This window comes from Pseudorca crassidens, chromosome 1, assembly GCF_039906515.1.
Source record: "Pseudorca crassidens isolate mPseCra1 chromosome 1, mPseCra1.hap1, whole genome shotgun sequence".
NCBI lineage: Eukaryota > Metazoa > Chordata > Mammalia > Artiodactyla > Delphinidae > Pseudorca > Pseudorca crassidens.
Window position 1 is genome coordinate 96,681,325 of NC_090296.1, and position 23,749 is coordinate 96,705,073.

Below are 23,749 nucleotides of genomic sequence, written 5' to 3' on the forward strand. Positions count from 1 at the left end.
CATAAACACAGCAGTGATAGGATTGGTGAGGTTCGGTGAGCAAATGCAGACCCTTTGAAGTCGTATTGCATGGTACCCATTCCATGGGTCTCAACTCTCCAGGTTTAAGGGATTCTTCCTTCAGCTAAAACATGCATGTGGAACCCAGAGGATGATCCACCGTGTGATCGGGAAACGTGTTCAAATGTGTCTCAGTTTTCGTCCCCTGGTACTCGGGTGCAACATTCCAGACGCTTTACTAACACTCTCCCCACTTGGAGAGTCAGTGCCTTTAACCTCCTGTTTGGCCCAGTTGGCAATTTCTGCGGAAAATGAACAGGAATAGGGAGAACCAATGAGAGACTAGCTGGAGGTGTCTGGACGGGTAAATTTAACTCTCATTTCCCACCAAGAAGAGGAATTAACCAAAGGCTCAGCGAGCCATGCCGGAACCACACTAGGGCCTGAAGCAATCCTGCGGTGTTGCGGCCAGCTCACAAGAAAGCGAGTTGAAGAAAGGAGCTCAGGGGCCCTGTAATTCACACACCTGCAGAGTTATAAATGACAGCTATCGTCCAAAAATATATTGAAGTAAGGCTGCCAAGAGGACTTGAAAGCGGGGCAGAATTGCAGGAAACTGATTTCAGGAGGTAGACTGGAATTGCATGTAAAGCATAGGAAAAGAGGCAGAACGTCCACAATGATGCACTTGGCCAAAAAGGGCGTATGCGTTTTTTCCTGAATATATTCAGGAAAAAACGCATACGCCCTTTTTGGCCAACCAAGCAAGCTTGCAAAGAAATCTGCACTACAATGAAGTCTCACTGCCCCCCGGTCAAAAGGGCCATCTGAACAAAGTGTAAAATCCAGAAAGGCAGGACAGGCCATGGAGAACTGGGAGCCTTGTTATGCTGATGGGCGTGATGTAAATTGCCAACAGCCACTCTGGAGAAGTGTATGGTGTTTCCTGAAACATCTAAAAAAGAAAGCAACAGAGCCTAGGGCACTTCCACTTATGGTCCTATAGCTTAGGGAAATTAAAATAAAGACACAGACACCCCAAAGTTTGGGACAGCTCTGTTTACAAGAACCTCGTTTACGGTACAAGTTCAATATCGCAGAAAGCAAAAAATGGATAAAGAAGTTGTGGTACTTACGTACAATGCAATATCACTCAGCAATGAAATCTATGTCATCAGGCCAGTAGCAGCATAATGAGTGGATTCAGGTACGATGATTCTAAGTGAAATAAGTCACACAGAAAAAGAAACATCATAAGATATCACTAATACACGGAATGTAAACTTGGTTACACAGGAACTGAATTACAAAACAGAATAGGGTCTCAAATGTAGAAAACCAACTTATGCTTGCTTAAGTGGAAAGGTGAGTTGTGGTGCTGCATAAAACCAGAGATTGAAATTAGCACAGATACTTTTCCATAAGCCAAATATGTAATAGACAAGAGCTACTGCTTGGTCAACGAAGTGGACTCAACACCCCATATTAAACGCCTAAGAATATACCTGACTAGTAAGAATCTTAAAACCTATGGATTTATATGTCTCCGAAAGAGAATCAAGCGTGTGTACAGCGGCATAAACGCAGCAGTGATAGGATTGGTGAGGTTCGGTGAGCAATGCAGACCCTTTGAAGTCGTATTGCATGGTACCCATTCCATGGGTCTCAACTCTCCAGGTTTAAGGGATTCTTCCTTCAGCTAAAACATGCATGTGGAACCCAGAGGATGATCCACCGTGTGATCGGGAAACGTGTTCAAATGTGTCTCAGTTTTCGTCCCCTGGTACTCGGGTGCAACATTCCAGACGCTTTACTAACACTCTCCCCACTTGGAGAGTCAGTGCCTTTAACCTCCTGTTTGGCCCAGTTGGCAATTTCTTCGGAAAATTAACAGGAATAGGGAGAACCAATGAGAGACTAGCTGGAGGTGTCTGGACGGGTAAATTTAACTCTCATTTCCCACCAAGAAGAGGAATTAACCAAAGGCTCAGCGAGCCATGCCGGAACCACACTAGGGCCTGAAGCAATCCTGCGGTGTTGCGGCCAGCTCACAAGAAAGCGAGTTGAAGAAAGGAGCTCAGGGGCCCTGTAATTCACACACCTGCAGAGTTATAAATGACAGCTATCGTCCAAAAATATATTGAAGTAAGGCTGCCAAGAGGACTTGAAAGCGGGGCAGAATTGCAGGAAACCGATTTCAGGACGTAGACTGGAATTGCATGTAAAGCATAGGAAAAGAGGCAGAACGTCCACAATGATGCACTTGGCCAAAAAGGGCGTATGCATTTTTTCCTGAATATATTCAGGAAAAAAAGCATACGCCCTTTTTGGCCAACCAAGCAAGCTTGCAAAGAAATCTGCACTACAATGAAGTCTCACTGCCCCCCGGTCAAAAGGGCCATCTGAACAAAGTGTAAAATCCAGAAAGGCAGGACAGGCCATGGAGAACTGGGAGCCTTGTTATGCTGATGGGCGTGATGTAAATTGCCAACAGCCACTCTGGAGAAGTGTATGGTGTTTCCTGAAACATCTAAAAAACAAAGCAACAGAGCCTAGGGCACTTCCACTTATGGTCCTATAGCTTAGGGAAATTAAAATAAAGACACAGCCACCCCAAAGTTTGGGACAGCTCTGTTTACAAGAACCTCGTTTACGGTACAAGTTCAATATCGCAGAAAGCAAAAAATGGATAAAGAAGTTGTGGTACTTACGTACAATGCAATATCACTCAGCAATGAAATCTATGTCATCAGGCCAGTAGCAGCATAATGAGTGGATTCAGGTACGATGATTCTAAGTGAAATAAGTCACACAGAAAAAGAAACATCATAAGATATCACTAATACACGGAATGTAAACTTGGCTACACAGGAACTGAATTACAAAACAGAATAGGGTCTCAAATGTAGAAAACCAACTTATGCTTGCTTAAGTGGAAAGGTGAGTTGTGGTGCTGCATAAAACCAGAGATTGAAATTAGCACAGATAATTTTCCATAAGCCAAATATGTAATAGACAAGAGCTACTGCTTGGTCAACGAAGTGGACTCAGCACCCCATATTAAACGCCTAAGAATATACCTGACTAGTAAGAATCTTAAAACCTATGGATTTATATGTCTCCGAAAGAGAATCAAGCGTGTGTACAGCGGCATAAACGCAGCAGTGATAGGATTGGTGAGGTTTGGTGAGCAAATGCAGACCCTTTGAATTCGTATTGCATGGTACCCATTCCATGGGTCTCAACTCTCCAGGTTTAAGGGATTCTTCCTTCAGCTAAAACATGCATGTGGAACCCAGAGGATGATCCACCGTGTGATCGGGAAACGTGTTCAAATGTGTCTCAGTTTTCGTCCCCTGGTACTCGGGTGCAACATTCCAGACGCTTTACTAACACTCTCCCCACTTGGAGAGTCAGTGCCTTTAACCTCCTGTTTGGCCCAGTTTGCAATTTCTGCGGAAAATGAACAGGAATAGGGAGAACCAATGAGAGACTAGCTGGAGGTGTCTGGACGGGTAAATTTAACTCTCATTTCCCACCAAGAAGAGGAATTAACCAAAGGCTCAGCGAGCCATGCCGGAACCACACTAGGGCCTGAAGCAATCCTGCGGTGTTGCGGCCAGCTCACAAGAAAGCGAGTTGAAGAAAGGAGCTCAGGGGCCCTGTAATTCACACACCTGCAGAGTTATAAATGACAGCTATCGTCCAAAAATATATTGAAGTAAGGCTGCCAAGAGGACTTGAAAGCGGGGCAGAATTGCAGGAAACCGATTTCAGGAGGTAGACTGGAATTGCATGTAAAGCATAGGAAAAGAGGCAGAACGTCCACAATGATGCACTTGGCCAAAAAGGGCGTATGCTTTTTTTTCCTGAATATATTCAGGAAAAAAAGCATACGCCCTTTTTGGCCAACCAAGCAAGCTTGCAAAGAAATCTGCACTACAATGAAGTCTCACTGCCCCCCGGTCAAAAGGGACATCTGAAAAAAGTGTAAAATCCAGAAAGGCAGGACAGGCCATGGAGAACTGGGAGCCTTGTTATGCTGATGGGCGTGATGTAAATTGCCAACAGCCACTCTGGAGAAGTGTATGGTGTTTCCTGAAACATCTAAAAAACAAAGCAACAGAGCCTAGGGCACTTCCACTTATGGTCCTATAGCTTAGGGAAATTAAAATCAAAAAGACACAGCCACCCCAAAGTTTGGGACGGCTCTGTTTACAAGAACCTCGTTTACGGTACAAGTTCAATATCGCAGAAAGCGAAAAATGGATAAAGAAGTTGTGGTACTAACGTACAATGCAATATCACTCAGCAATGAAATCTATGTCATCAGGCCCGTAGCAGCATAATGAGTGGATTCAGGTACGATGATTCTAAGTGAAATATGTCACACAGAAAAAGAAACATCATAAGATATCACTAATACACGGAATGTAAACTTGGCTACACAGGAACTGAATTACAAAACAGAATAGGGTCTCAAATGTAGAAAACCAACTTATGCTTGCTTAAGGGGAAAGGTGAGTTGGGGTGCTGCATAAAACCAGAGATTGAAATTAGCACAGATACCTTTCCATAAGCCAAATATGTAATAGACAAGAGCTACTGCTTGCTCAACGAAGTGGACTCAACACCCCATATTAAACGCCTAAGAATATACCTGACTAGTAAGAATCTTAAAACCTATGGATTTATACGTCTCCGAAAGAGAATCAAGCGTGTGTACAGCGGCATAAACGCATCAGTGATAGGATTGGTGAGGTTCGGTGAGCAAATGCAGACCCTTTGAAGTCGTATTGCATGGTACCCATTCCATGGGTCTCAACTCTCCAGGTTTAAGGGATTCTTCCTTCAGCTAAAACATGCATGTGGAACCCAGAGGATGATCCACCGTGTGATCGGGAAACGTGTTCAAATGTGTCTCAGTTTTCGTCCCCTGGTACTCGGGTGCAACATTCCAGACGCTTTACTAACACTCTCCCCACTTGGTGAGTCAGTGCCTTTAACCTCCTGTTTGGCCCAGTTTGCAATTTCTGCGGAAAATGAACAGGAATAGGGAGAACCAATGAGAGACTAGCTGGAGGTGTCTGGACGGGTAAATTTAACTCTCATTTCCCACCAAGAAGAGGAATTAACCAAAGGCTCAGCGAGCCATGCCGGAACCACACTAGGGCCTGAAACAATCCTGCGGTGTTGCGGCCAGCTCACAAGAAAGCGAGTTGAAGAAAGGAGCTCAGGGGCCCTGTAATTCACACACCTGCAGAGTTATAAATGACAGCTATCGTCCAAAAATATATTGAAGTAAGGCTGCCAAGAGGACTTGAAAGCGGGGCAGAATTGCAGGAAACCGATTTCAGGAGGTAGACTGGAATTGCATGTAAAGCATAGGAAAAGAGGCAGAACGTCCACAATGATGCACTTGGCCAAAAAGGGCGTATGCGTTTTTTCCTGAATATATTCAGGAAAAAACGCATACGCCCTTTTTGGCCAACCAAGCAAGCTTGCAAAGGAAATCTGCACTACAATGAAGTCTCACTGCCCCCCGGTCAAAAGGGCCATCTGAAAAAAGTGTAAAATCCAGAAAGGCAGGACAGGCCATGGAGAACTGGGAGCCTTGTTATGCTGATGGGCGTGATGTAAATTGCCAACAGCCACTCTGGAGAAGTGTATGGTGTTTCCTGAAACATCTAAAAAACAAAGCAACAGAGCCTAGGGCACTTCCACTTATGGTCCTATAGCTTAGGGAAATTAAAATAAAGACAAAGCCACCCCAAAGTTTGGGACAGCTCTGTTTACAAGAACCTCGTTTCCGGTACAAGTTCAATATCGCAGAAAGCAAAAAATGGATAAAGAAGTTGTGGTACTTACGTACAATGCAATATCACTCAGCAATGAAATCTATGTCATCAGGCCAGTAGCAGCATAATGAGTGGATTCAGGTACGATGATTCTAAGTGAAATAAGTCACACAGAAAAAGAAACATCATAAGATATCACTAATACACGGAATGTAAACTTGGCTACACAGGAACTGAATTACAAAACAGAATAGGGTCTCAAATGTAGAAAACCAACTTATGCTTGCTTAAGTGGAAAGGTGAGTTGTGGTGCTGCATAAAACCAGAGATTGAAATTAGCACAGATACCTTTCCATAAGCCAAATATGTAATAGACAAGAGCTACTGCTTGCTCAACGAAGTGGACTCAACACCCCATATTAAACGCCTAAGAATATACCTGACTAGTAATAATCTTAAAACCTATGGATTTATACGTCTCCGAAAGAGAATCAAGCGTGTGTACAGCGGCATAAACGCATCAGTGATAGGATTGGTGAGGTTCGGTGAGCAAATGCAGACCCTTTGAAGTCGTATTGCATGGTACCCATTCCTTGGGTCTCAACTCTCCAGGTTTAAGGGATTCTTCCTTCAGCTAAAACATGCATGTGGAACCCAGAGGATGATCCACCGTGTGATCGGGAAACGTGTTCAAATGTGTCTCAGTTTTCGTCCCCTGGTACTCGGGTGCAACATTCCAGACGCTTTACTAACACTCTCCCCACTTGGAGAGTCAGTGCCTTTAACCTCCTGTTTGGCCCAGTTGGCAATTTCTGCGGAAAATGAACAGGAATAGGGAGAACCAATGAGAGACTAGCTGGAGGTGTCTGGACGGGTAAATTTAACTCTCATTTCCCACCAAGAAGAGGAATTAACCAAAGGCTCAGCGAGCCATGCCGGAACCACACTAGGGCCTGAAGCAATCCTGCGGTGTTGCGGCCAGCTCACAAGAAAGCGAGTTGAAGAAAGGAGCTCAGGGGCCCTGTAATTCACACACCTGCAGAGTTATAAATGACAGCTATCGTCCAAAAATATATTGAAGTAAGGCTGCCAAGAGGACTTGAAAGCGGGGCAGAATTGCAGGAAACCGATTTCAGGAGGTAGACTGGAATTGCATGTAAAGCATAGGAAAAGAGGCAGAACGTCCACAATGATGCACTTGGCCAAAAAGGGCGTATGCGTTTTTTCCTGAATATATTCAGGAAAAAAAGCATACGCCCTTTTTGGCCAACCAAGCAAGCTTGCAAAGAAATCTGCACTACAATGAAGTCTCACTGCCCCCCGGTCAAAAGGGCCATCTGAACAAAGTGTAAAATCCAGAAAGGCAGGACAGGCCATGGAGAAATGGGAGCCTTGTTATGCTGATGGGCGTGATGTAAATTGCCAACAGCCACACTGGAGAAGTGTATGGTGTTTCCTGAAACATCTAAAAAACAAAGCAACAGAGCCTAGGCTACTTCCACTTATGGTCCTATAGCTTAGGGAAATTAAAATAAAGACACAGCCACCCCAAAGTTTGGGACAGCTCTGTTTACAAGAACCTCGTTTACGGTACAAGTTCAATATCGCAGAAAGCAAAAAATGGATAAAGAAGTTGTGGTACTTACGTACAATGCAATATCACTCAGCAATGAAATCTATGTCATCAGGCCAGTAGCAGCATAATGAGTGGATTCAGGTACGATGATTCTAAGTGAAATAAGTCACACAGAAAAAGAAACATCATAAGATATCACTAATACACGGAATGTAAACTTGGCTACACAGGAACTGAATTACAAAACAGAATAGGGTCTCAAATGTAGAAAACCAACTTATGCTTGCTTAAGTGGAAAGGTGAGTTGTGGTGCTGCATAAAACCAGAGATTGAAATTAGCACAGATACTTTTCCATAAGCCAAATATGTAATAGACAAGAGCTACTGCTTGGTCAACGAAGTGGACTCAACACCCCATATTAAACGCCTAAGAATATACCTGACTAGTAAGAATCTTAAAACCTATGGATTTATACGTCTCCGAAAGAGAATCAAGCGTGTGTACAGCGGCATAAACGCAGCAGTGATAGGATTGGTGAGGTTTGGTGAGCAAATGCAGACCCTTTGAAGTCGTATTGCATGGTACCCATTCCATGGGTCTCAACTCTCCAGGTTTAAGGGATTCTTCCTTCAGCTAAAACATGCATGTGGAACCCAGAGGATGATCCACCGTGTGATCGGGAAACGTGTTCAAATGTGTCTCAGTTTTCGTCCCCTGGTACTCGGGTGCAACATTCCAGACGCTTTACTAACACTCTCCCCACTTGGAGAGTCAGTGCCTTTAACCTCCTGTTTGGCCCAGTTGGCAATTTCTGCGGAAAATGAACAGGAATAGGGAGAACCAATGAGAGACTAGCTGGAGGTGTCTGGACGGGTAAATTTAACTCTCATTTCCCACCAAGAAGAGGAATTAACCAAAGGCTCAGCGAGCGATGCCGGAACCACACTAGGGCCTGAAGCAATCCTGCGGTGTTGCGGCCAGCTCACAAGAAAGCGAGTTGAAGAAAGGAGCTCAGGGGCCCTGTAATTCACACACCTGCAGAGTTATAAATGACAGCTATCGTCCAAAAATATATTGAAGTAAGGCTGCCAAGAGGACTTGAAAGCGGGGCAGAATTGCAGGAAACCGATTTCAGGAGGTAGACTGGAATTGCATGTAAAGCATAGGAAAAGAGGCAGAACGTCCACAATGATGCACTTGGCCAAAAAGGGCGTATGCTTTTTTTCCTGAATATATTCAGGAAAAAAAGCATACGCCCTTTTTGGCCAACCAAGCAAGCTTGCAAAGAAATCTGCACTACAATGAAGTCTCACTGCCCCCCGGTCAAAAGGGACATCTGAAAAAAGTGTAAAATCCAGAAAAGCAGGACAGGCCATGGAGAAATGGGAGCCTTCTTATGCTGATGGGCGGGATGTAAATTGCCAACAGCCACTCTGGAGAAGTGTATGGTGTTTCCTGAAACATCTAAAAAACAAAGCAACAGAGCCTAGGGCACTTCCACTTATGGTCCTATAGCTTAGGGAAATTAAAATCAAAAAGACACAGCCACCCCAAAGTTTGGGACGGCTCTGTTTACAAGGACCTCGTTTCCGGTACAAGTTCAATATCGCAGAAAGCGAAAAATGGATAAAGAAGTTGTGGTACTAACGTACAATGCAATATCACTCAGCAATGAAATCTCTTTCATAAGGCCCATAGCAGCATAATGAGTGGATTCAGGTACGATGATTCTAAGTGAAATAAGTCACACAGAAAAAGAAACATCATAAGATATCACTAATACACGGAATGTAAACTTGGCTACACAGGAACTGAATTACAAAACAGAATAGTGTCTCAAATGTAGAAAACCAACTTATGCTTGCTTAAGGGGAAAGGTGAGTTGTGGTGCTGCATAAAACCAGAGATTGAAATTAGCACAGATACCTTTCCATAAGCCAAATATGTAATAGACAAGAGCTACTGCTTGCTCAACGAAGTGGACTCAACACCCCATATTAAACGCCTAAGAATATACCTGACTGGTAAGAATCTTAAAACCTATGGATTTATACATCTCCGAAAGAGAATCAAGCATGTGTACAGCGGCATAAACGCAGCAGTGATAGGATTGGTGAGGTTCGGTGAGCAACTGCAGACCCTTTGAAGTCGTATTGCATGGTACCCATTCCATGGGTCTCAACTCTCCAGGTTTAAGGGATTCTTCCTTCAGCTAAAACATGCATGTGGAACCCAGAGGATGATCCACCGTGTGATCGGGAAACGTGTTCAAATGTGTCTCAGTTTTCGTCCCCTGGTACTCGGGTGCAACATTCCAGACGCTTTACTAACACTCTCCCCACTTGGAGAGTCAGTGCCTTTAACCTCCTGTTTGGCCCAGTTTGCAATTTCTGCGGAAAATGAACAGGAATAGGGAGAACCAATGAGAGACTAGCTGGAGGTGTCTGGACGGGTAAATTTAACTCTCATTTCCCACCAAGAAGAGGAATTAACCAAAGGCTCAGCGAGCCATGCCGGAACCACACTAGGGCCTGAAGCAATCATGCGGTGTTGCGGCCAGCTCACAAGAAAGCGAGTTGAAGAAAGGAGCTCAGGGGCCCTGTAACTCACACACCTGCAGAGTTATAAATGACAGCTATAGTCCAAAAATATATTGAAGTAATGTTGCCAAGAGGACTTGAAAGCGGGGCAGAATTGCAGGAAACCGATTTCAGGAGGTAGACTGGAATTGCATGTAAAGCATAGGAAAAGAGGCAGAACGTCCACAATGATGCACTTGGCCAAAAAGGGCGTATGCGTTTTTTCCTGAATATATTCAGGAAAAAACGCATACGCCCTTTTTGGCCAACCAAGCAAGCTTGCAAAGGAAATCTGCACTACAATGAAGTCTCACTGCCCCCCGGTCAAAAGGGCCATCTGAACAAAGTGTAAAATCCAGAAAGGCAGGACAGGCCATGGAGAACTGGGAGCCTTGTTATGCTGATGGGCATGATGTAAATTGCCAACAGCCACTCTGGAGAAGTGTATGGTGTTTCCTGAAACATCTAAAAAACAAAGCAACAGAGCCTAGGGCACTTCCACTTATGGTCCTATAGATTAGGGAAATTAAAATCAAAAAGACACAGCCACCAGTAAGTTTGGGACGGCTCTGTTTACAAGAACCTCGTTTACGGTACAAGTTCAATATCGCAGAAAGCAAAAAATGGATAAAGAAGTTGTGGTACTTACGTACAATGCAATATCACTCAGCAATGAAATCTATGTCATCAGGCCAGTAGCAGCATAATGAGTGGATTCAGGTACGATGATTCTAAGTGAAATAAGTCACACAGAAAAAGAAACATCATAAGATATCACTAATACACGGAATGTAAACTTGGCTACACAGGAACTGAATTACAAAACAGAATAGGGTCTCAAATGTAGAAAACCAACTTATGCTTGCTTAAGTGGAAAGGTGAGTTGTGGTGCTGCATAAAACCAGAGATTGAAATTAGCACAGATACTTTTCCATAAGCCAAATATGTAATAGACAAGAGCTACTGCTTGGTCAACGAAGTGGACTCAACACCCCATATTAAACGCCTAAGAATATACCTGACTAGTAAGAATCTTAAAACCTATGGATTTATACGTCTCCGAAAGAGAATCAAGCGTGTGTACAGCGGCATAAACGCAGCAGTGATAGGATTGGTGAGGTTTGGTGAGCAAATGCAGACCCTTTGAAGTCGTATTGCATGGTACCCATTCCATGGGTCTCAACTCTCCAGGTTTAAGGGATTCTTCCTTCAGCTAAAACATGCATGTGGAACCCAGAGGATGATCCACCGTGTGATCGGGAAACGTGTTCAAATGTGTCTCAGTTTTCGTCCCCTGGTACTCGGGTGCAACATTCCAGACGCTTTACTAACACTCTCCCCACTTGGAGAGTCAGTGCCTTTAACCTCCTGTTTGGCCCAGTTGGCAATTTCTGCGGAAAATGAACAGGAATAGGGAGAACCAATGAGAGACTAGCTGGAGGTGTCTGGACGGGTAAATTTAACTCTCATTTCCCACCAAGAAGAGGAATTAACCAAAGGCTCAGCGAGCGATGCCGGAACCACACTAGGGCCTGAAGCAATCCTGCGGTGTTGCGGCCAGCTCACAAGAAAGCGAGTTGAAGAAAGGAGCTCAGGGGCCCTGTAATTCACACACCTGCAGAGTTATAAATGACAGCTATCGTACAAAAATATATTGAAGTAAGGCTGCCAAGAGGACTTGAAAGCGGGGCAGAATTGCAGGAAACCGATTTCAGGAGGTAGACTGGAATTGCATGTAAAGCATAGGAAAAGAGGCAGAACGTCCACAATGATGCACTTGGCCAAAAAGGGCGTATGCTTTTTTTCCTGAATATATTCAGGAAAAAAAGCATACGCCCTTTTTGGCCAACCAAGCAAGCTTGCAAAGAAATCTGCACTACAATGAAGTCTCACTGCCCCCCGGTCAAAAGGGCCATCTGAAAAAAGTGTAAAATCCAGAAAAGCAGGACAGGCCATGGAGAAATGGGAGCCTTCTTATGCTGATGGGCGGGATGTAAATTGCCAACAGCCACTCTGGAGAAGTGTATGGTGTTTCCTGAAACATCTAAAAAACAAAGCAACAGAGCCTAGGGCACTTCCACTTATGGTCCTATAGCTTAGGGAAATTAAAATCAAAAAGACACAGCCACCCCAAAGTTTGGGACGGCTCTGTTTACAAGGACCTCGTTTCCGGTACAAGTTCAATATCGCAGAAAGCGAAAAATGGATAAAGAAGTTGTGGTACTAACGTACAATGCAATATCACTCAGCAATGAAATCTCTTTCATAAGGCCCATAGCAGCATAATGAGTGGATTCAGGTACGATGATTCTAAGTGAAATAAGTCACACAGAAAAAGAAACATCATAAGATATCACTAATACACGGAATGTAAACTTGGCTACACAGGAACTGAATTACAAAACAGAATAGTGTCTCAAATGTAGAAAACCAACTTATGCTTGCTTAAGGGGAAAGGTGAGTTGTGGTGCTGCATAAAACCAGAGATTGAAATTATCACAGATACCTTTCCATAAGCCAAATATGTAATAGACAAGAGCTACTGCTTGCTCAACGAAGTGGACTCAACACCCCATATTAAACGCCTAAGAATATACCTGACTAGTAAGAATCTTAAAACCTATGGATTTATACGTCTCCGAAAGAGAATCAAGCGTGTGTACAGCGGCATAAACGCAGCAGTGATAGGATTGGTGAGGTTCGGTGAGCAAATGCAGACCCTTTGAAGTCGTATTGCATGGTACCCATTCCATGGGTCTCAACTCTCCAGGTTTAAGGGATTCTTCCTTCAGCTAAAACATGCATGTGGAACCCAGAGGATGATCCACCGTGTGATCGGGAAACGTGTTCAAATGTGTCTCAGTTTTCGTCCCCTGGTACTCGGGTGCAACATTCCAGACGCTTTACTAACACTCTCCCCACTTGGAGAGTCAGTGCCTTTAACCTCCTGTTTGGCCCAGTTTGCAATTTCTGCGGAAAATGAACAGGAATAGGGAGAACCAATGAGAGACTAGCTGGAGGTGTCTGGACGGGTAAATTTAACTCTCATTTCCCACCAAGAAGAGGAATTAACCAAAGGCTCAGCGAGCCATGCCGGAACCACACTAGGGCCTGAAGCAATCCTGCGGTGTTGCGGCCAGCTCACAAGAAAGCGAGTTGAAGAAAGGAGCTCAGGGGCCCTGTAACTCACACACCTGCAGAGTTATAAATGACAGCTATAGTCCAAAAATATATTGAAGTAATGTTGCCAAGAGGACTTGAAAGCGGGGCAGAATTGCAGGAAACCGATTTCAGGAGGTAGACTGGAATTGCATGTAAAGCATAGGAAAAGAGGCAGAACGTCCACAATGATGCACTTGGCCAAAAAGGGCGTATGCATTTTTTCCTGAATATATTCAGGAAAAAACGCATACGCCCTTTTTGGCCAACCAAGCAAGCTTGCAAAGGAAATCTGCACTACAATGAAGTCTCACTGCCCCCCGGTCAAAAGGGCCATCTGAAAAAAGTGTAAAATCCAGAAAGGCAGGACAGGCCATGGAGAACTGGGAGCCTTGTTATGCTGATGGGCGGGATGTAAATTGCCAACAGCCACTCTGGAGAAGTGTATGGTGTTTCCTGAAACATCTAAAAAACAAAGCAACAGAGCCTAGGGCACTTCCACTTATGGTCCTATAGCTTAGGGAAATTAAAATAAAGACACAGCCACCCCAAAGTTTGGGACAGCTCTGTTTACAAGAACCTCGTTTTCGGTACAAGTTCAATATCGCAGAAAGCAAAAAATGGATAAAGAAGTTGTGGTACTTACGTACAATGCAATATCACTCAGCAATGAAATCTATGTCATCAGGCCAGTAGCAGCATAATGAGTGGATTCAGGTACGATGATTCTAAGTGAAATAAGTCACACAGAAAAAGAAACATCATAAGATATCACTAATACACGGAATGTAAACTTGGCTACACAGGAACTGAATTACAAAACAGAATAGGGTCTCAAATGTAGAAAACCAACTTATGCTTGCTTAAGTGGAAAGGTGAGTTGTGGTGCTGCATAAAACCAGAGATTGAAATTAGCACAGATAATTTTCCATAAGCCAAATATGTAATAGACAAGAGCTACTGCTTGGTCAACGAAGTGGACTCAGCACCCCATATTAAACGCCTAAGAATATACCTGACTAGTAAGAAACTTAAAACCTATGGATTTATATGTCTCCGAAAGAGAATCAAGCGTGTGTACAGCGGCATAAACGCAGCAGTGATAGGATTGGTGAGGTTTGGTGAGCAAATGCAGACCCTTTGAAGTCGTATTGCATGGTACCCATTCCATGGGTCTCAACTCTCCAGGTTTAAGGGATTCTTCCTTCAGCTAAAACATGCATGTGGAACCCAGAGGATGATCCACCGTGTGATCGGGAAACGTGTTCAAATGTGTCTCAGTTTTCGTCCCCTGGTACTCGGGTGCAACATTCCAGACGCTTTACTAACACTCTCCCCACTTGGAGAGTCAGTGCCTTTAACCTCCTGTTTGGCCCAGTTTGCAATTTCTGCGGAAAATGAACAGGAATAGGGAGAACCAATGAGAGACTAGCTGGAGGTGTCTGGACGGGTAAATTTAACTCTCATTTCCCACCAAGAAGAGGAATTAACCAAAGGCTCAGCGAGCCATGCCGGAACCACACTAGGGCCTGAAGCAATCCTGCGGTGTTGCGGCCAGCTCACAAGAAAGCGAGTTGAAGAAAGGAGCTCAGGGGCCCTGTAATTCACACACCTGCAGAGTTATAAATGACAGCTATCGTCCAAAAATATATTGAAGTAAGGCTGCCAAGAGGACTTGAAAGCGGGGCAGAATTGCAGGAAACCGATTTCAGGAGGTAGACTGGAATTGCATGTAAAGCATAGGAAAAGAGGCAGAACGTCCACAATGATGCACTTGGCCAAAAAGGGCGTATGCATTTTTTCCTGAATATATTCAGGAAAAAACGCATACGCCCTTTTTGGCCAACCAAGCAAGCTTGCAAAGGAAATCTGCACTACAATGAAGTCTCACTGCCCCCCGGTCAAAAGGGCCATCTGAAAAAAGTGTAAAATCCAGAAAGGCAGGACAGGCCATGGAGAACTGGGAGCCTTGTTATGCTGATGGGCGGGATGTAAATTGCCAACAGCCACTCTGGAGAAGTGTATGGTGTTTCCTGAAACATCTAAAAAACAAAGCAACAGAGCCTAGGGCACTTCCACTTATGGTCCTATAGCTTAGGGAAATTAAAATAAAGACACAGCCACCCCAAAGTTTGGGACAGCTCTGTTTACAAGAACCTCGTTTTCGGTACAAGTTCAATATCGCAGAAAGCAAAAAATGGATAAAGAAGTTGTGGTACTTACGTACAATGCAATATCACTCAGCAATGAAATCTATGTCATCAGGCCAGTAGCAGCATAATGAGTGGATTCAGGTACGATGATTCTAAGTGAAATAAGTCACACAGAAAAAGAAACATCATAAGATATCACTAATACACGGAATGTAAACTTGGCTACACAGGAACTGAATTACAAAACAGAATAGGGTCTCAAATGTAGAAAACCAACTTATGCTTGCTTAAGTGGAAAGGTGAGTTGTGGTGCTGCATAAAACCAGAGATTGAAATTAGCACAGATAATTTTCCATAAGCCAAATATGTAATAGACAAGAGCTACTGCTTGGTCAACGAAGTGGACTCAGCACCCCATATTAAACGCCTAAGAATATACCTGACTAGTAAGAAACTTAAAACCTATGGATTTATATGTCTCCGAAAGAGAATCAAGCGTGTGTACAGCGGCATAAACGCAGCAGTGATAGGATTGGTGAGGTTTGGTGAGCAAATGCAGACCCTTTGAAGTCGTATTGCATGGTACCCATTCCATGGGTCTCAACTCTCCAGGTTTAAGGGATTCTTCCTTCAGCTAAAACATGCATGTGGAACCCAGAGGATGATCCACCGTGTGATCGGGAAACGTGTTCAAATGTGTCTCAGTTTTCGTCCCCTGGTACTCGGGTGCAACATTCCAGACGCTTTACTAACACTCTCCCCACTTGGAGAGTCAGTGCCTTTAACCTCCTGTTTGGCCCAGTTTGCAATTTCTGCGGAAAATGAACAGGAATAGGGAGAACCAATGAGAGACTAGCTGGAGGTGTCTGGACGGGTAAATTTAACTCTCATTTCCCACCAAGAAGAGGAATTAACCAAAGGCTCAGCGAGCCATGCCGGAACCACACTAGGGCCTGAAGCAATCCTGCGGTGTTGCGGCCAGCTCACAAGAAAGCGAGTTGAAGAAAGGAGCTCAGGGGCCCTGTAATTCACACACCTGCAGAGTTATAAATGACAGCTATCGTCCAAAAATATATTGAAGTAAGGCTGCCAAGAGGACTTGAAAGCGGGGCAGAATTGCAGGAAACCGATTTCTGGAGGTAGACTGGAATTGCATGTAAAGCATAGGAAAAGAGGCAGAACGTCCACAATGATGCACTTGGCCAAAAAGGGCGTATGCTTTTTTTCCTGAATATATTCAGGAAAAAAAGCATACGCCCTTTTTGGCCAACCAAGCAAGCTTGCAAAGAAATCTGCACTACAATGAAGTCTCACTGCCCCCCGGTCAAAAGGGACATCTGAAAAAAGTGTAAAATCCAGAAAGGCAGGACAGGCCATGGAGAAATGGGAGCCTTCTTATGCTGATGGGCGGGATGTAAATTGCCAACAGCCACTCTGGAGAAGTGTATGGTGTTTCCTGAAACATCTAAAAAACAAAGCAACAGAGCCTAGGGCACTTCCACTTATGGTCCTATAGCTTAGGGAAATTAAAATCAAAAAGACACAGCCACCCCAAAGTTTGGGACGGCTCTGTTTACAAGAACCTCGTTTCCGGTACAAGTTCAATATCGCAGAAAGCGAAAAATGGATAAAGAAGTTGTGGTACTAACGTACAATGCAATATCACTCAGCAATGAAATCTCTTTCATAAGGCCCATAGCAGCATAATGAGTGGATTCAGGTACGATGATTCTAAGTGAAATAAGTCACACAGAAAAAGAAACATCATAAGATATCACTAATACACGGAATGTAAACTTGGCTACACAGGAACTGAATTACAAAACAGAATAGTGTCTCAAATGTAGAAAACCAACTTATGCTTGCTTAAGGGGAAAGGTGAGTTGTGGTGCTGCATAAAACCAGAGATTGAAATTAGCACAGATACCTTTCCATAAGCCAAATATGTAATAGACAAGAGCTACTGCTTGCTCAACGAAGTGGACTCAACACCCCATATTAAACGCCTAAGAATATACCTGACTAGTAAGAATCTTAAAACCTATGGATTTATACGTCTCCGAAAGAGAATCAAGCGTGTGTACAGCGGCATAAACGCAGCAGTGATAGGATTGGTGAGGTTCGGTGAGCAAATGCAGACCCTTTGAAGTCGTATTGCATGGTACCCATTCCATGGTTCTCAACTCTCCAGGTTTAAGGGATTCTTCCTTCAGCTAAAACATGCATGTGGAACCCAGAGGATGATCCACCGTGTGATCGGGAAACGTGTTCAAATGTGTCTCAGTTTTCGTCCACTGGTACTCGGGTGCAACATTCCAGACGCTTTACTAACACTCTCCCCACTTGGAGAGTCAGTGCCTTTAACCTCCTGTTTGGCCCAGTTTGCAATTTCTGCGGAAAATGAACAGGAATAGGGAGAACCAATGAGAGACTAGCTGGAGGTGTCTGGACGGGTAAATTTAACTCTCATTTCCCACCAAGAAGAGGAATTAACAAAAGGCTCAGCAAGCCATGCCGGAACCACACTAGGGCCTGAAGCAATCCTGCGGTGTTGCGGCCAGCTCACAAGAAAGCGAGTTGAAGAAAGGAGCTCAGGGGCCCTGTAACTCACACACCTGCAGAGTTATAAATGACAGCTATAGTCCAAAAATATATTGAAGTAATGTTGCCAAGAGGACTTGAAAGCAGGGCAGAATTGCAGGAAACCGATTTCAGGAGGTAGACTGGAATTGCATGTAAAGCATAGGAAAAGAGGCAGAACGTCCACAATGATGCACTTGGCCAAAAAGGGCGTATGCATTTTTTCCTGAATATATTCAGGAAAAAACGCATACGCCCTTTTTGGCCAACCAAGCAAGCTTGCAAAGGAAATCTGCACTACAATGAAGTCTCACTGCCCCCCGGTCAAAAGGGCCATCTGAAAAAAGTGTAAAATCCAGAAAGGCAGGACAGGCCATGGAGAATTGGGAGCCTTGTTATGCTGATGGGCGGGATGTAAATTGCCAACAGCCACTCTGGAGAAGTGTATGGTGTTTCCTGAAACATCTAAAAAACAAAGCAACAGAGCCTAGGGCACTTCCACTTATGGTCCTATAGCTTAGGGAAATTAAAATAAAGACACAGCCACCCCAAAGTTTGGGACAGCTCTGTTTACAAGAACCTCGTTTACGGTACAAGTTCAATATCGCAGAAAGCAAAAAATGGATAAAGAAGTTGTGGTACTTACGTACAATGCAATATCACTCAGCAATGAAATCTATGTCATCAGGCCAGTAGCAACATAATGAGTGGATTCAGGTACGATGATTCTAAGTGAAATAAGTCACACAGAAAAAGAAACATCATAAGATATCACTAATACACGGAATGTAAACTTGGCTACACAGGAACTGAATTACAAAACAGAATAGGGTCTCAAATGTAGAAAACCAACTTATGCTTGCTTAAGGGGAAAGGTGAGTTGGGGTGCTGCATAAAACCAGAGATTGAAATTAGCACAGATACCTTTCCATAAGCCAAATATGTAATAGACAAGAGCTACTGCTTGCTCAACGAAGTGGACTCAACACCCCATATTAAACGCCTAAGAATATACCTGACTAGTAAGAATCTTAAAACCTATGGATTTATATGTCTCTGAAAGAGAATCAAGCGTGTGTACAGCGGCATAAACGCAGCAGTGATAGGATTGGTGAGGTTCGGTGAGCAAATGCAGACCCTTTGAAGTCGTATTGCATGGTACCCATTCCATGGGTGTCAACTCTCCAGGTTTAAGGGATTCTTCCTTCAGCTAAAACATGCATGTGGAACCCAGAGGATGATCCACCGTGTGATCGGGAAACGTGTTCAAATGTGTCTCAGTTTTCGTCCCCTGGTACTCGGGTGCAACATTCCAGACGCTTTACTAACACTCTCCCCACTTGGAGAGTCAGTGCCTTTAACCTCCTGTTTGGCCCAGTTGGCAATTTCTGCGGAAAATGAACAGGAATAGGGAGAACCAATGAGAGACTAGCTGGAGGTGTCTGGACGGGTAAATTTAACTCTCATTTCCCACCAAGAAGAGGAATTAACCAAAGGCTCAGCGAGCCATGCCGGAACCACACTAGGGCCTGAAGCAATCCTGCGGTGTTGCGGCCAGCTCACAAGAAAGCGAGTTGAAGAAAGGAGCTCAGGGGCCCTGTAATTCACACACCTGCAGAGTTATAAATGACAGCTATCGTCCAAAAATATATTGAAGTAAGGCTGCCAAGAGGACTTGAAAGCGGGGCAGAATTGCAGGAAACCGATTTCAGGAGGTAGACTGGAATTGCATGTAAAGCATAGGAAAAGAGGCAGAACGTCCACAATGATGCACTTGGCCAAAAAGGGCGTATGCGTTTTTTCCTGAATATATTCAGGAAAAAACGCATACGCCCTTTTTCGCCAACCAAGCAAGCTTGCAAAGAAATCTGCACTACAATGAAGTCTCACTGCCCCCCGGTCAAAAGGGACATCTGAAAAAAGTGTAAAATCCAGAAAGGCAGGACAGGCCATGGAGAAATGGGAGCCTTCTTATGCTGATGGGCGGGATGTAAATTGCCAACAGCCACTCTGGAGAAGTGTATGGTGTTTCCTGAAACATCTAAAAAACAAAGCAACAGAGCCTAGGGCACTTCCACTTATGGTCCTATAGCTTAGGGAAATTAAAATCAAAAAGACACAGCCACCCCAAAGTTTGGGACGGCTCTGTTTACAAGAACCTCGTTTCCGGTACAAGTTCAATATCGCAGAAAGCGAAAAATGGATAAAGAAGTTGTGGTACTAACGTACAATGCAATATCACTCAGCAATGAAATCTCTTTCATAAGGCCCATAGCAGCATAATGAGTGGATTCAGGTACGATGATTCTAAGTGAAATAAGTCACACAGAAAAAGAAACATCATAAGATATCACTAATACACGGAATGTAAACTTGGCTACACAGGAACTGAATTACAAAACAGAATAGTGTCTCAAATGTAGAAAACCAACTTATGCTTGCTTAAGGGGAAAGGTGAGTTGGGGTGCTGCATAAAACCAGAGATTGAAATTAGCACAGATACCTTTCCATAAGCCAAATATGTAATAGACAAGAGCTACTGCTTGCTCAACGAAGTGGACTCAACACCCCATATTAAACGCCTAAGAATATACCTGACTAGTAAGAATCTTAAAACCTATGGATTTATACGTCTCCGAAAGAGAATCAAGCGTGTGTAAAGCGGCATAAACGCAGCAGTGATAGGATTGGTGAGGTTCGGTGAGCAAAGGCAGACCCTTTGAAGTCGTATTGCATGGTACCCATTCCATGGGTCTCAACTCTCCAGGTTTAAGGGATTCTTCCTTCAGCTAAAACATGCATGTGGAACCCAGAGGATGATCCACCGTGTGATCGGGAAACGTGTTCAAATGTGTCTCAGTTTTCGTCCCCTGGTACTCGGGTGCAACATTCCAGACGCTTTACTAACACTCTCCCCACTTGGAGAGTCAGTGCCTTTAACCTCCTGTTTGGCCCAGTTTGCAATTTCTGCGGAAAATGAACAGGAATAGGGAGAACCAATGAGAGACTAGCTGGAGGTGTCTGGACGGGTAAATTTAACTCTCATTTCCCACCAAGAAGAGGAATTAACCAAAGGCTCAGCGAGCCATGCCGGAACCACACTAGGGCCTGAAGCAATCCTGCGGTGTTGCGGCCAGCTCACAAGAAAGCGAGTTGAAGAAAGGAGCTCAGGGGCCCTGTAACTCACACACCTGCAGAGTTATAAATGACAGCTATAGTCCAAAAATATATTGAAATAATGTTGCCAAGAGGACTTGAAAGCGGGGCAGAATTGCAGGAAACCGATTTCAGGAGGTAGACTGGAATTGCATGTAAAGCATAGGAAAAGAGGCAGAACGTCCACAATGATGCACTTGGCCAAAAAGGGCGTATGCATTTTTTCCTGAATATATTCAGGAAAAAACGCATACGCCCTTTTTGGCCAACCAAGCAAGCTTGCAAAGGAAATCTGCACTACAATGAAGTCTCACTGTCCCCCGGTCAAAAGGGCCATCTGAAAAAAGTGTAAAATCCAGAAAGGCAGGACAGGCCATGGAGAATTGGGAGCCTTGTTATGCTGATGGGCGGGATGTAAATTGCCAACAGCCACTCTGGAGAAGTGTATGGTGTTTCCTGAAACATCTAAAAAACAAAGCAACAGAGCCTAGGGCACTTCCACTTATGGTCCTATAGCTTAGGGAAATTAAAATAAAGACACAGCCACCCCAAAGTTTGGGACAGCTCTGTTTACAAGAACCTCGTTTACGGTACAAGTTCAATATCGCAGAAAGCAAAAAATGGATAAAGAAGTTGTGGTACTTACGTACAATGCAATATCACTCAGCAATGAAATCTATGTCATCAGGCCAGTAGCAACATAATGAGTGGATTCAGGTACGATGATTCTAAGTGAAATAAGTCACACAGAAAAAGAAACATCATAAGATATCACTAATACACGGAATGTAAACTTGGCTACACAGGAACTGAATTACAAAACAGAATAGGGTCTCAAATGTAGAAAACCAACTTATGCTTGCTTAAGGGGAAAGGTGAGTTGGGGTGCTGCATAAAACCAGAGATTGAAATTAGCACAGATACCTTTCCATAAGCCAAATATGTAATAGACAAGAGCTACTGCTTGCTCAACGAAGTGGACTCAACACCCCATATTAAACGCCTAAGAATATACCTGACTAGTAAGAATCTTAAAACCTATGGATTTATATGTCTCCGAAAGAGAATCAAGCGTGTGTACAGCGGCATAAACGCAGCAGTGATACGATTGGTGAGGTTCGGTGAGCAATGCAGACCCTTTGAAGTCGTATTGCATGGTACCCATTCCATGGGTGTCAACTCTCCAGGTTTAAGGGATTCTTCCTTCAGCTAAAACATGCATGTGGAACCCAGAGGATGATCCACCGTGTGATCGGGAAACGTGTTCAAATGTGTCTCAGTTTTCGTCCCCTGGTACTCGGGTGCAACATTCCAGACGCTTTACTAACACTCTCCCCACTTGGAGAGTCAGTGCCTTTAACCTCCTGTTTGGCCCAGTTGGCAATTTCTGCGGAAAATGAACAGGAATAGGGAGAACCAATGAGAGACTAGCTGGAGGTGTCTGGACGGGTAAATTTAACTCTCATTTCCCACCAAGAAGAGGAATTAACCAAAGGCTCAGCGAGCCATGCCGGAACCACACTAGGGCCTGAAGCAATCCTGCGGTGTTGCGGCCAGCTCACAAGAAAGCGAGTTGAAGAAAGGAGCTCAGGGGCCCTGTAACTCACACACTTGCAGAGTTATAAATGACAGCTATAGTCCAAAAATATATTGAAGTAATGTTGCCAAGAGGACTTGAAAGCGGGGCAGAATTGCAGGAAACCGATTTCAGGAGGTAGACTGGAATTGCATGTAAAGCATAGGAAAAGAGGCAGAACGTCCACAATGATGCACTTGGCCAAAAAGGGCGTATGCGTTTTTTCCTGAATATATTCAGGAAAAAACGCATACGCCCTTTTTGGCCAACCAAGCAAGCTTGCAAAGGAAATCTGCACTACAATGAAGTCTCACTGCCCCCTGGTCAAAAGGGCCATCTGAAAAAAGTGTAAAATCCAGAAAGGCAGGACAGGCCATGGAGAACTGGGAGCCTTGTTATGCTGATGGGCGGGATGTAAATTGCCAACAGCCACTCTGGAGAAGTGTATGGTGTTTCCTGAAACATCTAAAAAACAAAGCAACAGAGCCTAGGGCACTTCCACTTATGGTCCTATAGCTTAGGGAAATTAAAATAAAGACACTGCCACCCCAAAGTTTGGGACAGCTCTGTTTACAAGAACCTCGTTTACGGTACAAGTTCAATATCGCAGAAAGCAAAAAATGGATAAAGAAGTTGTGGTACTTACGTACAATGCAATATCACTCAGCAATGAAATCTATGTCATCAGGCCAGTAGCAGCATAATGAGTGGATTCAGGTACGATGATTCTAAGTGAAATAAGTCACACAGAAAAAGAAACATCATAAGATATCACTAATACACGGAATGTAAACTTGGCTACACAGGAACTGAATTACAAAACAGAATAGGGTCTCAAATGTAGAAAACCAACTTATGCTTGCTTAAGTGGAAAGGTGAGTTGTGGTGCTGCATAAAACCAGAGATTGAAATTAGCACAGATACTTTTCCATAAGCCAAATATGTAATAGACAAGAGCTACTGCTTGGTCAACGAAGTGGACTCAACACCCCATATTAAACGCCTAAGAATATACCTGACTAGTAAGAATCTTAAAACCTATGGATTTATATGTCTCCGAAAGAGAATCAAGCGTGTGTACAGCGGCATAAACGCAGCAGTGATAGGATTGGTGAGGTTCGGTGAGCAATGCAGACCCTTTGAAGTCGTATTGCATGGTACCCATTCCATG